The 17,644-nt window shown below is 40.9% G+C and overlaps 1 pseudogene; it reads left to right on the top strand.

Moving 5' to 3' along the window:
* The first annotated feature begins 3,427 nt into the window (after positions 1 to 3,427).
* Positions 3,428 to 17,644, top strand: part of LOC108524238 (ferritin heavy chain pseudogene) — a 29,882-nt pseudogene continuing 15,665 nt past the window's right edge.

Raw genomic sequence — 17,644 nt, 5'->3', positions numbered from 1 at the left:
AGGAGCTTGAGGCTGCAGTGAGTCATGATCACACTATTACACTCCAGCCTGGGTGACAGAGTGAGACCCTGGGTCAAAAAATAAAGAAATAAAGAAATGAATAAAACTAGACATTACAACTGACACCACAGAAATACCAAAAATCATCAGCTATTATGAACAACTATATATTAATAAACTAGAAAACTTAGAGGAAATGCATAAATTCCTTTACACATACAACCTACCATGATTGAATCAGGAATAAATAGAAAACCTGAACAGACCAATCATGAGTAATGAAATTGAATCCATAATAAAAAAGTATCCAAACAGTGAAAAGCCCAGGACCCAATGGCTTCACTGCTAATGACTTCACTACCAAATTCTACCAAACTTACAAAGACAAACTAACACCAGTTCTCCTCAAACTAGTCCAAAAAATTGAAAAGGAGGGAATTCTTCCTCATTCTACTAGGCTAGCAGTACCCTGATACCAAAACCAGATAAGAATGCAACAACAACAAAAAAGATAGTTACACTCTAATATCCCTGATAAACATAGATGTAAAAATCCTCAACAAAATACTAAGTAACTGAATCCAACAGCATATCAAAAAGACAACATACCAGGATCAGGTGGGATTTCCCAGAAATGCAAAGGTAGTTCAACATACACCAATCAACAAAGATGACACATCACATCAACAGAATGAAGGACAAAACCGTATGATCATTTCAAGAGATGTAGAAAAAGCATTTGATAAAATGCTTTTTTATCAAAAAGTTCTTCATGATAAACACTCTCAACAAACTAGGCACTGAAGGACGATATTAATACCTGGACATAATAAAGGCTACATAGGACAAACCCACATTTAACATCCTATCATAGCTTTCAGCTTCTCCTCTAAGAACTGGAACAAGACAAGGATGTCTATTTTTGCCACTCCTATTCAACACAGTTCTGGAAGTCTTAGCCAGAGCAATCAGACAATAGAAACAAATAAAAGACATCCAAATTGGAAAAGAGGAAGTAAAACTGTGCCTCTTTGTAGATGACATGATCTTGTATCTAGAAAAACCTAAAGACTCCACCAAAAGCTCTTAGATCTCATAAATGAGTTCAGTAAAGTTGTAGGATACAGAGAGGTGTGGTGGCTCATGGTGTAATCCCAGCACTTTGAGAGACTGAGGCAGGAGAATCACCCAAGATCAGGAGTTCAAGACCAGTCTGACCAATATGGTGAAACCCTGTCTCTACTAAAAACACAAAATTTAGCCAGGCGTGGTTGCATGCGCCTGTAGTCCCAGCTACTCAGGAGGCTGAGACAGGAGAATTGCTTGAACCTAGGAGGCAGACATTGCAGTGGGCCAAGATGGCACCACTGCACTCCAGCCTGGACTACAGAGCAAGACCCCGTTTAAAAAAAAAAAAAAAGCTGTAGGATACAAAATCAGCATACAAAAGGTAGTAGCATTTCTATACACCAATAATAAACTAGCTGAGAAAGAAATCAAGAAGGAAATCCCATTTATAATAGCTACAAGAAAATAAAATACCTAGGAAAAAAATTTAACCAAGTAGGTGAAAAACCTCTACAAGGAAAACTACAGAACATAGATGAAAGAAATTGAGAAGGACATAAAGAAATGGAAAGACAACCCATGCTCATGGATCAGAAAAAAATCAAATATTATTAAAATGACCATAAAACCCACAGCAATCTACAGATTCAATAAAATCCCTATCAAAATACCAGTGTCATTCTTCACAGAAGTAGAAAAAATAATCCTAAAATTCATATGGAACCAAAAAAGAGCTTGAATAGAGAATCAATCTTAAGTAAAAAGAAAGCTGGAGACATTATACTATCTGACGTCAACATATATTACAAGGCTCTAGTGACCAAAACAGCATGGTCTTGGTATAAAACCAGGTATAAAATGAAACAGAATAAAAATCTCAGAAATAGATCCATACATTTACAGCCAACTGATTTTCAACAAAGGTGTCAAGGACATTCATTGGGGAAAGGACATCCTCTTCAATAAATGGTGCTGGGAAATTTGGATATCCATATGTATGCAAAAGAACACGACTAACCTCCTACTTTTCGCTATACACAAAAATCAATTCGAGATGGATTAAAGACTTAAACATAAGTCCCGAAACCATAAAACTACTAGAAGAAAACATAGGGGAAGCACTTCAGGAAACTGGTCTAGGAAAAGGTTTTATGGCTAAGACTTCAAAAGCACGGCAACAAAAACAAAAGTACTCAAACTGGACTATATTACACTAAAAAGCTTCTGCACATCAGAGGAAACAATGGACTGAAGAGACAACCTGTTGAATGGGAGAAAATATTTACAAACTATTCATCCAACAAGGAATTAATATCCAGAATACACAAGAAACTCAAACACCTCAACAGTAAAAAATAATAGTAATTCCATTTAAAAGTGGGCAAAAGGTCAGGCATAATGGCTCACGCCTGTAATCCTAACATTTTGGGAGGCTGATGCAGAGAGACCGCCATGGCAGGAGTTTGAGACCAGCCTGGGTAACATAGTAAAATTCCATCTCTACAAAAACATACAAAAATTAGACTGGGTTTGGTGGCTCATGCCTGTAATCCCAGCATTTGGGGAGGCCGAGGCAGTAGGATCACTTGAGCCCAAGAGTTCAAGCCCAGCCTGGGCAACATAGTGAGACCTCATCTCTACAAAAGTCAAAAAATGAGGTGGGAGGATCACTTGAGCTCAGGAGATTGAGGCTAGAATGAGCAGTGATCGCACCACTGCACCCCCATGCCATCTCCAAAAAACAAAAAAAAAATACACACACACACACACACACACACAAATTAGCTGGGCACAGTGCACAGTGGCACATGCCTATGGTCTCAGCTACTCTGGAGGCTGAAGCAGGACAGAACAAGACTCCGTCTCAAAATAATAATAATAATGATTTTTAAAAATGAATAAATAAATCAGTGTTTCTTGCCCATTCCATATCTCACCACAACTCTATTAAGCAGGTATGAATGGCTCTCCACGGCTGTAATAGAGGAACTCTGGGCCTTAGATTCCACCCCTCGCCCAATCCCTGACAGCCAGTGACTAGTGGAGGTTCAATGAACAGTAGTCGGTCTTATTACTATCTTATTACCAATCTCTCTGTGGAGTTCCAGCAAGGAGGGGTTCCACACCTCGTTGGGGACCAGTTCCCGAGCAGCGCTCAGAGCACCCTCTCCAGGCAGTGACGCAAGGGCCCTCAGGGACTCCGAGGCTCCTCCCGGGCCTCGTGGGTCCTCACAGAAATGGCAGGGCATTGGGGCAAGCTCCGCCGGCTGCGCAGGCCGAAAGGTTTCTCGAGCATCCAGAAAGCTCGCCTAACCCTTAGAGGCGAGGTTAGGCCCCTAACTCATATCCTGGGGAAACAATGGAGGTGGAATTCGGTTTCCACAGGCGAAGTCAACCGAAACAGCCGGCCATGTTGAAGCCTGAGCAGAGCTCCCTTCAGGTCCCGCCCCCGGCGCCAGGCTCACTGGGCCCCGCCTCCTCCCGGAGGTCCCTCCGGTGTTTCCTTCATTCTGCTAAATGGTTAGCGAGCAGCAAGCACAAGCTGAACTGCGGAGAGGCAGTGAGCAGACACACAGGGGCCCCGAACTCAAAATAGATAAATAAACACTCAGACGTGTTCTTATATCCAAAGGCAACTGATAGGCTCATTTAGGCTCTGGCTTCCGGTGATAATGAGTTATAGATGATAAGCCTCAAAAGGAAGAGCCCCTCTCATTGTCTGTGCTCCTGCCCGAAGCCTGCAGACTCAGCTTTGGTCCTCACTAATAATCATTGCCATTCACCATTGGTGATTAACTCAGTCATCACTGTGGAGGTTCCAAGGACTTTAGGAGCTGCGTGTCAGGAACTAAGGACAAGGGCCAAATATTATTTTTATTATAATATTAATAGCCACAAATGTCCACACCTTTTATTGAATACTCTCATCTTTTACCACTGAGTTCTGATGCCATGTCTGTCATTTATATTTCCATATATTATTTGGACTCTTTCTAGGCTCTCTTTCATTTCATTAGTTTATACATCTATCTCTGCACCAATACTACACTGTTTAACTTAACTTTTTAATAATTATTTAAATCTGGTAGAACAAGTTTCCCACTTTGGTGCTTTGTTTTTATTTTTTAATTTTTTATTTTATTTTTTATTTTATTTATTTATTTTTTTTTTGAGACAGAGTCTCGCCCTGTCGCCCGGGCCGGAGGGCCGTGGACGGAACTCAGCTCACTGCAAGCTCCGCCTCCTGGGTTTACGCCATTCTCCTGCCTCAGCCTCCCGAGTAGCTGGGACTACAGGCCCCGCCACCACGCCCAGCTAATTTTTTGTATTTTAGTAGAGACGGGGTTTCACCGTGTTAGCCAGGATGGTCTCGATTTCCTGACCTCGTGATCCGCCCGTCTCGGCCTCCCAAAGTGCTGGGATTACAGGCTTGAGCCACCGCGCCCGGCCTAAGTGCTTTGTTTTTAAACATAGACTCTTCCTCATGAATTGTAACATTAGCTTCTTCAGTGTTGTAAAAAATCCTCTTGAATTTTTATTGGAATTGCATCGTTTATGGATTAATTTTGGGAGAATTGACATCTTTAGGATTCCATAACGATTATGTTGTTATTTTTAGTAATGTTGCTTTTAAAATTATGTTTTCTGAGTTGTTGCTGGTATATTGGAATGCAATCTTTTTTTGTGTATCAATTCTGCATTCAGAAAACTTGTTGCACTGTTTTATTAACCTTGTCTATAGATTATAGACAAGGTTATATATATATAGGTCTATAACCTCCAAGAGAGGTAGCAAAGTGTGATAGTAAACAGCCAGACGGCCCCTTCTACTTTCTTTAACTTTATTCCGCTGCCCTTTATCTAACATCTTAAACTAAACACTTAGCTCATTAAGTAGTCTTTATTTCTTTTCAATGCCAGCATCTGAAAAAAATCAGTGCCTCTCTAATTACTTTATCTAGTGTGTTGAGGGACCCAATGCCGCCACCATATTCAATAATGAGCTAGAAGGGCTCACAGAACTTAGACAAGCTGTTCTATTCATGGTTATGGTTTATTACGATGAAAGGCGGTAGAATACTTTCGGAAGAAAAAAGGCACATAGGGCAGAGTCCAGGCAGAACCAGGCGNGCCCCTTCTACTTTCTTTAACTTTATTCCGCTGCCCTTTATCTAACATCTTAAACTAAACACTTAGCTCATTAAGTAGTCTTTATTTCTTTTCAATGCCAGCATCTGAAAAAAATCAGTGCCTCTCTAATTACTTTATCTAGTGTGTTGAGGGACCCAATGCCGCCACCATATTCAATAATGAGCTAGAAGGGCTCACAGAACTTAGACAAGCTGTTCTATTCATGGTTATGGTTTATTACGATGAAAGGCGGTAGAATACTTTCGGAAGAAAAAAGGCACATAGGGCAGAGTCCAGGCAGAACCAGGCGCAGCTTCCAGTTATCCTCTCCCTGTGGAGTTACATGAACAGAACTTAATTCTCCCAGCAATGATGTGTGACAATATGGACAAAGAATTGTCAACTAGGGATGCTCACACAAACTTTTGTGTCCAAGATCAGCTACATAGGCATGAAGCCCCCACACTATTGACCCTAAATACTCAGTCTCCAACCCATTCCTCCCTAAGGAAGTCAAACTCATACAATATGACCCACGGCTCCAGGCAAGCAAAACCAGGTGCTCACCATAAATTACATTATTAACACAAACTGTGGCATTGCCCAAGGCCTGAGGTATACAAAGACACTCTTACCAGGCAGGATATTTCAAGAGCTAATAGTTGGTCAAGAGTCAGTCTTTTCTTGGAGGCATGCAATCCCATAGCTGGTGAGTCAACCCTTTACTATTCACTTATATATTTATGAGTTCAATGTGTAGTTCTATTGTTAATTTTATTTATTTTGAAGTCTTTTATAGATATACTTTATGTATATTTTTTACCTTTTAAAAAATATAAATGATAGATACTATATATTATACCCCTCCTACGCATTGCTTTTGTCACTTGAAATTGTTCCATATTTGTTTAAAAAACAGTTTTTTATTCTTTTGGATGACTAAATTTTATTTACCAATTTTCTATTGATAGATATTAGGATTTTTTGGTCCAATTTTTTGCTATTCTAAATGAGATTAATAACTCGTGTGTGTGTAATTTTACTTACGTTTAATATGTTTGTAAGATATATTCCCAAAGTAAAATGATTGGATTAAATGATATGCTCAGATGCTATATTCATCTGTAATATTAATAGATCTTGCATTTCAGTAAACTGTTGCCCAGAAAGATTTCACCAACTTTTATTCACTAGCAACCTAAGAAAGTACCTGCTTCCCCATACTCTTGCCAACTGACTGTATTTTAAAATATTTTATAATACCTGGTGTACTGGTGTACTCCAGTACTATAATACTGGTATACTCCAGTACTACAGGAATAATATATTTGTAGCCTTTATTTTTATTCTATTCATCATGAGTAAGGTTGAGCATCTTTTCACGTTTGAGTCCCTTTTTTTTTTTTTTTTTTCTTTTTTGAGACAGAGTTTCTATCACCTAGGCTGGCGTGCAGTGAGGTGATCTTGGCTCACTGCAACCTCTGCCTCCCAGGTTTAAGCCATTCTCCTGCCTCAGCCCCCGGAGTAGCTGGGACTACAGGCCTGTGCCACCGCACCCAGCTAACTGTTGTATTTTTAGTAGAGACAGGGTTTTGCCGTGTTGGTCAGGCTGCTCTCAAACTCCTCAGTCTCCCAAAGTGCTGGGATTACAGGCATGAGCCACCGCGCCTGGCCTTGAGTCACTTTTCTTTCTTTTCAATGAACTGTTTTATATACTTTTGTCCATGTTTCTGCTGGCTTATTCATCTCTTCCTTATTGATCTGAAAGAGCTCTTTTACACTGGTGATGTTAGCTGTCTATATGCATTATGAATTGGAAATATTTTTCCCAATTTGTTGTCTAACTTTTTATTTGTTGTGGATTTTGCCACATATTTTAAACAATTTAATTCCTCAGTCTTCTATTTTAGGAAGTCTTTTGCTATATTGTGCTTTTTAAAAACTGTAAAGTTATGAAAATTATTCTTAATGTTTCTTTGACTCATTTTATTGTTTTATTTTAAAATTTCAATCTTTTGGGCCTGGCACAATGGCTCACACCTGCAATCCTAATGCTTTGAGAGGCGAGATTGGAGGATCACCTGATTCTAGTAGTTCAACAACAGCCTAGGCAACATAGTGAGACCCAGTTTCTACCAAAAATAAAAACACAAAAAAAACCTAACAATTCACCAGGTATGGTGACGCACACCTGTAGTCCCAGCTACTCAGGAGACTGAGGAGAGAGGATCACTTGAGTCCAGGAGTTCAAGACTGTAGTGTGTCTCTGGACTCCAGCTGCCTGGATGACAAAGCAACACCCTGTCTCTTAAAATAATAATAATAATATTTTGTTCATCTGAAATATATCTTGGTGTAAGATATAAAGTAGAGCTAAACTAATTTTTGTTCCAAATGATGCTCATTTATCCCAACACCATTTGTTGAATTTTCTATTTATCACTAATTTGAAAAGCCACTTTTATCATTGTGTAAAGAGCCTCATGTATTAGGATCGATTTATAGACATTCAGGTCTGTTTCATTGATCAGTCTATTTAATCACACTTTTTTTTTTTTTTTTTTTTTTTGAGACAGAGTCTCGCTCTGTCACCCAGGCTGGAATACAGTGGTGTGATCTCAGCTCAAGTGATTATCCTGCCTTAGCCTCCTGAGTAGCTGGGAATACAGACACGTGCCACCACACCCAGCTAATTTTTGTATTTTTGGTAGAGACAGGGTTTCACCGTAGTGTTCAGACTGGTCTCGAAATCCTGACCTCATGATCCACCCGCCTCAGCCTCCCAAAGTGCTGGGATTACAGGCGTGAGACACCGCGCCCTGCCTTAATGACACTTTTTAAGATGTGTAGAGATAGGCGATAAAGGCCAGCGTTGACCTCTTTGAAGTGTAATATTTTGGTTGAGGTGTAACAAACATACAGAAAAGTGCACAAATCACAAGTATAAAGTTCAGTGAGCATTCACAGTGTGAATATACAGTATAGTATGTACTCGGTACTCGTAACCAGTACTCAGACCAAAGAGCAAAACATTACCAGTACCTAGAAGCCTCCTTCCAGTTACCATCCTCCTGAGGCTAACCACTGCCTGACTGACTTCTGATTTCTAATAGGATAATTCATCATGCCAGTTTGGAAATTTAGGAGTTGAATTATTCAGTATACTCTTCTGTACCTTCTTTCACTCAATATTACACTCATGAGATTCATCCACTTTGATGCGTATAGTTGTAGTTCGTTCAAACTCATTGCTGTAGAGTTTCCCACTGTATAAATGGAACACATTGGATTTATTCATTCTACTGTTAATGAACATTTGGGAATTATTGATTTTTTGCAATTAAGAATAGTGCTTGTTTGAACATTTATACATATTGTTTCATGAGCTTGTGTTCCTGCTTCTATTGGATGTAGAGTTAGGAGTGGAATTACTGGACCAGAGGGTATACATATGTTCAAACTAAATAACAAACAGTTCTTCCAAAGTGATCGTGCCAGTGTCAGAGTTTCCAGTACTCTACATCCCGGCTCACACTTGGTATTTGTAGCAGAAGCTGTTGGTGGCTATCCATTTGCACTCAAGCTTCCCTATTTCAGTCCACACCTGCACCTTAAACTCTGCCTAAGGGTTTCCCTGGCCATCAGAACCTTTTAGGTCCTCACTTAAAACAGGCCAGAAGGGAAGAGGATTAATAAGTCCTGAGTAGAGATCTCAACCAATGACTGATGCGCCGTGGTTTATGCATACCCTAGCTCCCTTGACCTTGAGACAGGAAGACGCTGAAGCACATGCTCTACACTTGGTGTCAGAGCTCCCAGTGGGAGTAAGCTCCCGCTGGCACTGGTGATGACATGCTTGATAATATGGCCTGTATCTGTTGCCTTCCCCTCCCTGTCTGGTTTCCACTTCCCTACGGGTATTTTAAATCCTTGTCTCACAGAGTCCACTTCTGTGGGAATCCAAACTAAAGACAGTCTATTTTTCTTTATTTTGGCTGTGGTGGAGCCGGGAGTGATTAGAGAGAGAATATGTCTTAAAATGCTCCTAATGAGGGAAGGTGATAATGCAAGAACAGTTAAGAAAAACTGGCTTAGATATATGATTCATATCAAATTTATTTTTGTGTATAGTGTAAGGGAGGGATCCGGTTTCTTTTATTTCTCTTCTATTTTGCATATGTTTATCCAATTATTAAAAAGTTCAGAAACAACAGATACTGGCAAGGTTGCAGAGAAAAAGGAACACTTTTACACTGTTGATGGGAATGTAAATTAGTTCAACCATTGTGGAAGACAGTATGGCAATTCCTCAAAGAGCTAGAGGCAGATATACCATTTGATGCAGCAATCCCATTACTGGGTATATACCCAAAGGAATATAAATCATTCTGTTATAAATATACATGTACCTGTATGTTTATTGCAGCATTATTCACAATAACAAACACATGGAATCAACCCAAATGCCTATCAATGATGGACTGGATAAAGACAACGTGGTACATATACACCATGGAATAGTATGCAGTCATAAAAAGGAACGAGATCATGTCCTTTGTAGGGACACAGATGGAGCTGAAAGCTGTTTCTTCAGCAAACTGACACAGGAACAGAAAACAAATCACCGTATTTCTCACGTATAAGTGGGTGCTGAATGAGATTACATGGACACATGGCACGGAACAAAACACACTGAGGCCCATTGCGGGGAGGGCCTGATAGAGGGAGGGAGAGCATCAGGAAGAATAGCCAATGGATGCTGGGCTTAATACCAAGGTGATGGGTTGATCTGTGCAGCAAACCACCATGGCACACATTTACCTATGTAACGAACCTGCACATCCTGCACATGTACCCCAGAACTTAAAAAACAGTTGAAGGATACAAAAACAAAAACAAAAATGAGGCTGGACACAGAAGCTCACGCCTGTAATCCCAGCACTTTGGGAGGCCGAGGCGGACGGTTCACGAGGTCAGGAGTTCGAGACCAGCCTGACCAACATGGTGAAACCCCATCTCTACTAAAAATACAAAAATTAGCCAGGCGTGGTGGGGGGCACCTGTAATCCCAGCTACTCAGGAGGCTGAGACAGGAGAATCCCTTGAAATCGGGAGGCGGAGGTTGCAGTGAACCCAGAGCACGCCATTACACTCCAACCTGGGCGACAGTGGGAGACTCCATCTCAAAACAAAACAAGACAAAAAACAAAAATAAAAAATCCTCTATAAACATTTGTCAAATTGGTAGGATTGTTAGCATAATTTTCAAAAATTTTATTCATATTCTTCTATAGCATATCTAAATAACATTCGTGTTAACAAATACCAGGTTCTTTGATTTAAAAGTGGTGAAAGACAAGCTAATCATAAGTTTTTTATACACCCATATATTTTCCAATAGCATGACACGGTCCAGATATTTAGAAATAGGCTATTTGGGAAAGAAAGAACTTGCTGAACTCCAGAAAATATAAAGTAGATACAATTCAAGGTTTTTGAACCTTGGAAAAGGAAGGGTAATTTTCTTTCTTTCTTTTTTTTTTTTTCAGACGGAGTCTCACTCTGTCGCCCAGGCTGGGGTGCAGTGACACGATCTTGGCTCACTGCAAGCTCCGCCTTCCGGGTTCACACAATTCTGCTGCCTCAGCCTCCTGAGTAGCTGGACCACAGGCGCCCACCAGAACTCCTGGCTAATTTTTTGTATTTTTAGTAGAGACGGGGTTTCACCGTGTTAGCCAGGATAGTCTTGATCTCCTGACCTCGTGATCCGCCCGCCTCGGCCTCCCAAAGTGATAGGATTAAAGGCGTGAGCCACAGGAAGGGTAATTTTCCATAAATAAGTTTTTCACGACTGTGTTTCTTATATTCATACACAAGTATCTTAATTGGTGTATTACCAATTTGTTTCGCTAGATGGAGATATGAGGCACAAGAACTACAAATTCCCTCAAAAAGGGAGTGTAACTCTTGATATTTTGAAAAACATAATTTATTTATAGAAGAGAAACTACAGCTTGTAAGACGTCATCTTAAGGGAGACGATCTTCCATGTAACAAATTGTTGGCCCCAGGGAAAAACGTTTGCTGGGACCGATGGTTAGTTTTTTACTAGTTAATATTTCATCAGTGTTACTGAGGAGACTTCTTAATTTATTCACCCACTTACATGTTTTTGGTTTTGTTTTTGTTTTTGAGACGGAGTCTCGCTCTGTAGCCCAGGCTGGAGTGCAGTGGAGCAATCTCGGCTCACTGCAAGCTCCGCCTCCCGGATTCACGCCATTCTCCTGTCTCAGCCTCCAAGTAGCTGGGACTACAGGCGCCCACCACCACGCCTGGCTGAGGGTTTTATTTTAGTAGAGATGGGGTTTCACAGTGTTAGCCAAGATGNGACTTCTTAATTTATTCACCCACTTACATGTTTTTGGTTTTGTTTTTGTTTTTGAGACGGAGTCTCGCTCTGTAGCCCAGGCTGGAGTGCAGTGGAGCAATCTCGGCTCACTGCAAGCTCCGCCTCCCGGATTCACGCCATTCTCCTGTCTCAGCCTCCAAGTAGCTGGGACTACAGGCGCCCACCACCACGCCTGGCTGAGGGTTTTTATTTTTAGTAGAGATGGGGTTTCACAGTGTTAGCCAAGATGGTCTGGATCTTCTGACCTCGTGATCCGACCGCCTCGGCCTCCCAAAGTGCTGGGATTACAGGTGTGAGCCACTGCGCCCAGCCTATATGTTCATTTTTTTATTCATTGACCAAACACTTAATTTGCCCCACACTGTTAGTCATTGGGATACAAAAATAAGGAGGACACAATCCCCACTCCTCCAGAAGCTCACAGCCTCCAGACGAGTAGTGGAGAGAAGTATATCAACAATTAATTAGAATACATTCAGGGCAGAATTATAGCATGGGTTAACCCAAGATTTGCTGGCTGCACCAGGAGAGAAATGGCTGGCTCTTATTGAGTAAGAGAAAGTGCTTGGGATGAGTTTGAAGGGATGAATAATTCAGAGGCAGTCCCAAATGAGAATAAGACTATAACAATAGTCCAGACAACACTTGGTGAGGGAGTTCACTTGAAGGAAACAAAAACAAAAATAAGGCCGGACGCTGTGGCTCACACCTGTAATCCCAGCCCTTTGGAAGGCCGAGGCAGGAGGTTCACAAGGTCAGAGGTTTGAGACCATCCTGACCAACATGGTGAAACCCTGTCTCTACTAAAAATACAAAAATTAGCTGGGTGTGGTGGCACTCACCTGTAATCCCAGCTACTCAGGAGCCTGAGGCAGAAGAATCTCTTGAACCCGGGAGGCGGACGTTACAGTGAGCCGAGATCAGGTGGGTACCTGTGGGGATAGAAAGGAGGAGGTAAGTGCACAAGATGTAGAGCAGGTAGAATACGTTAGACATAAATACTCAATAATTGTTGGGATCAAACGGGAGGAGGACATTTTCTAGATAGTTTGAAACAAGCACTGTGGAGGTCAGGATAAAAATTCAACATGACTAGAGAAATTGAAAAAAAAATGTTTTTTTTTTTGAGACAGAGTCTCGCTCTGTCGCCCAGGCTGCAGTGCAGTGGCGCGATCTCCACTCACTGCAACCTCGGCCTCCTGGGTTCGAGTAATTCTCCTGCCTCAGCCTCCTGAGTAGCAGGAACTAAAGGCGCGTACCAGCATGCCTGGCTAATTTTTGTATTTTTAGTAAAGATGGCAGTTTCACCATGTTGGCCAGGCTGATCTTGAACTCCTGACCTCGTGATCTGCCCGACTTGCCCTCCCAACGTGCTGGGACCACAGGCATGAGCCAATGCACCCGGCCTTCCAATTACTTTTCAACCTGTAAACTGCTCTACCCTACAGAATCCATGTGTGTATTTCGTTCTTTGGAATCTGCCATGCCATTTACCCTACACATCATACTTTCTATGATTGCGTCACACACTTTACACCTATCTGAGACTCACTGACTCAAGAGTTAACCAAAACTCTCTACCACCAGAGCTGACCAATGAATGACAGCCTTTTGTGGGTGAATTTCTTTTAAATTCAGCTCCACTGTGTAGGCAGTCATCTCTCTAATCCCACCTATGGCCCACTTCCTGGATCTCTCCATCACATCTTTCCTTTCCCCCATCATGCTAGTCTTTCCAGGAGTCTAGTCCAGCAGACACAGGCAAATAGCTGCAGGCCTAAGGAAGAGCAGCATCCAATGAAGTGGCGTGCTTGTGTTTGTGTTTTAGCACCAACTTCATATGTCGACAGAGCTCAGCAGTGTGAGGGAGAAGTCCATGTTCCATTAGCTCCATTCTTTCCCCAGGGCTTCACTGCTCCTTGTCAGCTGCTATCTCCTCTATGTTGCAAATAGGATTCTCTCCTCCCTTGTGTCAATCTGGTAGGCTCTCAAACTCAGGAAATCCGAGTCCTTTAAGAAGTTACCTACTAGGAACTAAGGGTGACAAATATACTAACAAGAGCAGCAGCTCTCCTAGGACCGGCTCCTTTTTATACAACTCCATTAGAAAAGGATGCAAGGCTCATGTTGTTGCATGTATTCAAGGTTCTCTTGCTTTGTTGACTAATAGTACCCTGTACTGTGTAGCACACTTTGTTTATCCATTCTTCTGCTGCCAGAATTTGGATTGTTTACAGCTTGGGGCTATTAGGAATAAAGTCCTATGAATACTTAAGTACAAGTCTTTCTGTGGACATATGCTTTTATTTCTCTTGGGTAAATACCTAACAGTGGAGTTGTTTGTTTGTTTGTTTGTTTGTTTGTTTTGAGACAGAGTCTCTCTCTGTCGCCCAGGTTGGAGTGTAGTGGCGCGATCTCGGCTCACTGCAAGCTCCCCCTCCCGGGTTCACACCACTCTCCTGCCTCAACCTCCAGAGTAGCTGGGACTACAGGCACTTGCCACCACACCTAGCTAATTTCCTTTGTATTTTTAGTAGAGACGGGGTTTCACCGTGTTAGCCAGAATGGTCTTGATCTCCTGACATCGTGATCAGCCTGTCTTGGCCTCCCAAAGTGCTGAGATTACAAGCGTGAGCCAACGCCTCCCCACCTGGCCGAAAATAATTTTAATAAGGCATCTCTATTCATATCTTAAATTGTAAACTGCCTTCTCACTCCCTTTTCTTGAGATCTCAACTCATTCTCTGTTTACTCTGGCATGTAAACGTATTCTTCCTGCCAAATGAGTCAGTCTCAGTCTAGATTTGTACTGACATGTATTAAATTTCCTGTAAAAATAAGAAACTAGTACATTATCTCTCTCTCTTTCCCCCTTTCCTCTATCTCTGTCTTACACACACACCATGCACATACATGCACACACCCCGACAAGTATATAGAAAAAGTATAGTGTCACCTTTACAGAAAATATATGGAATTACTATTCATAAGGCAGAAAAACAATCTTGTGCTCATAACATACCCCAGGAAACCATGCAGTTGTTACTCTCCAATGTTCTTAGATTCTGAAATGGAAGATAGGACTTACTGCAGATATTTCATACTCATCTATTTGGAATAGTTTTTCTAGGTTTTGTGTGTGTGTGTGTGAAGTCCTATTATTTATGCAAAGATTGGAAATCTACAGGGTTTTTTTGTTTGTTTCCAGTCTTTCTCTTAATTTCTGTGAATTTAACTCTGTTCTCATCTAACATCCATGTGTTTAATTTTATTCATCCCTAACACAGGACATATAATAATACACATCCAGTGAGTGTGTGAGATTCATCAAGAAGGACGTTTGCCATGACCCCATAAACCAGCCCAGACAGCTGACGGAGGCAACTTGAGGTGGGGAGAGAGAGAGAAGAAAAGTTGAAGTCACAGAGAGCACTTTCTCTACAGGCAGAGTCAAGAAGAACCAGAAAAATTTAAACTTCAAAAATTCTGGACTTGCTTTTAAAGGCTTTCTGTTTTTTATTTGCATAGTGATGAAGAAAAAAGAATTTGGGTGTGTATGTTTGAGTTCCAGCCAGGGATTCTCACAGCCTCCCTATCCATGTCATCATCTGTATCCACATCACCTCTGTTTACATCCATACCCTTGTCTACACTTTAATCCACTTCCATACCTTCTCATCTTCCTCATGTCTGGATCATCCTGGTGGTACAAACAGAGTGGACAGAGGATCACTGGAAGTAACATAAATAATGTTTGACGACTAGAACAAACTCAACAAGTATGAACTCCACCTGTCTTTGCAGTATATTTTTGAAAAACTTTGTAAAGGGTTCAAGTCTAAATTGTTTCAAATGTAACGTGAGCCAATGGAAGGAGCACAAGAGGTTTATATCAGAAGGTCTTGGTTCATAGAGTTCCTTGGAAAAGTGCTTGTTTCTAGGACTGGGTTGGGGAAAATCTAATTGAGCATGAAAATCTTGTGATGTCAGAAAATAAGGAAGGACTCAAAACAACAACAGCTCTACCCCCCAATGACAGGATCAAAAGGATACAAGAGCCCACCTAAAGGGTTTCCAATGGCCAAAGTTGGAACAATTTGACCAAGAAAATAATGATAGTATTTGATTCTAGACTAGTGGAATAAAATAAATATCCATCAGTCCATACATATCAATATAAATAAATAAGTGAATGAATAAATACATAAATTAATACTTCTGCCTTTCAGGAGAACTGTAATTAATAAATGCAGGAGAAATGAGGAAAATACAAAGTCATTGTTCAGTAGACAACACAATAATACTTGTTGCAGGTAAGATCTACTGGTAGTCCAAAATCACTGGGTGAAAGTTTGAGGTAAAAGAGGATGTTAGCATAGTCTCAGTGTATCTCCTCCAAGGTACCTGTTAATCACATAGGAAAACATAGTAGGTTTACAGTGGAGATACCTGACAGATGCCATCTTTTTTTTTTTTTTTTTTTGAGACATAGTCTCACTCCATCGCCCAGGCTGGCGTGCAGTGGCACCATTTTGCCTCACTAAAATCTCTGCCTCCTGGTTTCAAGCGATTCTTCTGCCTCAGCCCCCTGAGTAGCTGTGATTACAGGCATACACCACCGCGTCCAGCTAATTATTTTGTATTTTTAATAGATTTGGGTTGTTGGTCAGGCTGGTCTTGAACTCCTGATATCAGGTGATCCACCCACCCCAGCCTCCTGAAGTGCTGACCCTGACTCTTCAAAAGGGTCAAGGTCATGGAAGGCAGAGTGTGAGACAATCTCTCAGATTGGAGAAGACTGACAAGTGGTACCTAAATGTAATATGGGATTCTGAATCAGATCCAACAGAAAAAAAAAAAAAAGACACAAGGGAGAAAACTCATAAAATTCAAATTAGGTCTGTAATTTAATAGTATTGTACCAGTGTGAATTAAGTTAATTTTCTGGTTTTGATCATTTAACTATGGCTGGGTAATTATTAACATTAGGGAAAGCTGGGTGAAGGTTATACATAAACTCTCTGCACTATTTTTGTAACTTTTCCATAGTCTAACGTTATTTAAAATTTTAAGTTTTATTTTTTAACGCCTTGGTTGGAGTCTGAGCTCTAGCACTTATTACCTCTGTAACCTTTCGGAGGCTCAGTTTTCTTCCTAAACAGTGAGTTAGGATGGATGACCCTTCGGCCCCTTCTGGAGAGCTATGGAGAGGTTCTCTTACCCACAATGTTTGCCTTCCTTTACTTCAGCAAGCTACACAGTCACTGATCAGCAGTTGTGGAAACGGAGAATCTTGAAAATAGTCATGAAATTTTATTTGCAGGTATTAATAATTTATCTCTGAAGTTCAACTTTCCGCCTAAAGGCAGAGTGATCCAGGACTAGAGAACTATTCCCAGCTTGTTGGGTGTTAGAAGCTGCTTTAACAGATATTATGCCAACAGGAAACTCACCTAAAAGTCTTGTTAAAGGGAGTGTTTACACTAGAAGAAAACACAAAAATACCATATCACCTACTAAAGAGTAGTGGAATTGTGAGTGGTCATTTTGTTTCAAAGTTTCCTTAATCTTAACCTTGTCTTTTAGAATTAAAAATTGTTTACCAAAAAAATGCTTGTACTTGGAATAGATAGACGTATTGTTGAAACTTACCAGCTCTCTAATCCTAGCAACCAGGAAGAATATCCCGGGAATGCTTTGGCAGTTAAAAAACAAATCAGCTTGGCAGTGATCACTTCCCTTGATACCCTCCCACACGCCCACATACACATTTCTCTTGACCACTACGGACATTCCAGGCTCTCTCCTTCCAACAGCATCTGCCTTCCTGTGAGAATTCTTCCATGGGGCCTTCATTCCTGCAGAAATACAGCATCTAATTAAAATAGAAATCTGAGTTCAGGGATGCAATACCTCAAACTAGCAGGGTTCTCCTTTTCATTATGCTATCTAATTTCAGCAAGATTTTCTTTAGTCTTTAAAATCAGAAGGTCTCTTCCTCTTGGCCATTCTGCCTTTTTCTCTTATTTGAAAATT

Source organism: Rhinopithecus bieti, unplaced genomic scaffold (assembly GCF_001698545.2).
Source record: "Rhinopithecus bieti isolate Rb0 unplaced genomic scaffold, ASM169854v2 scaffold_82390, whole genome shotgun sequence".
Lineage (NCBI taxonomy): Eukaryota > Metazoa > Chordata > Mammalia > Primates > Cercopithecidae > Rhinopithecus > Rhinopithecus bieti.
This window is presented reverse-complemented; position numbering and strand designations above follow the sequence as displayed.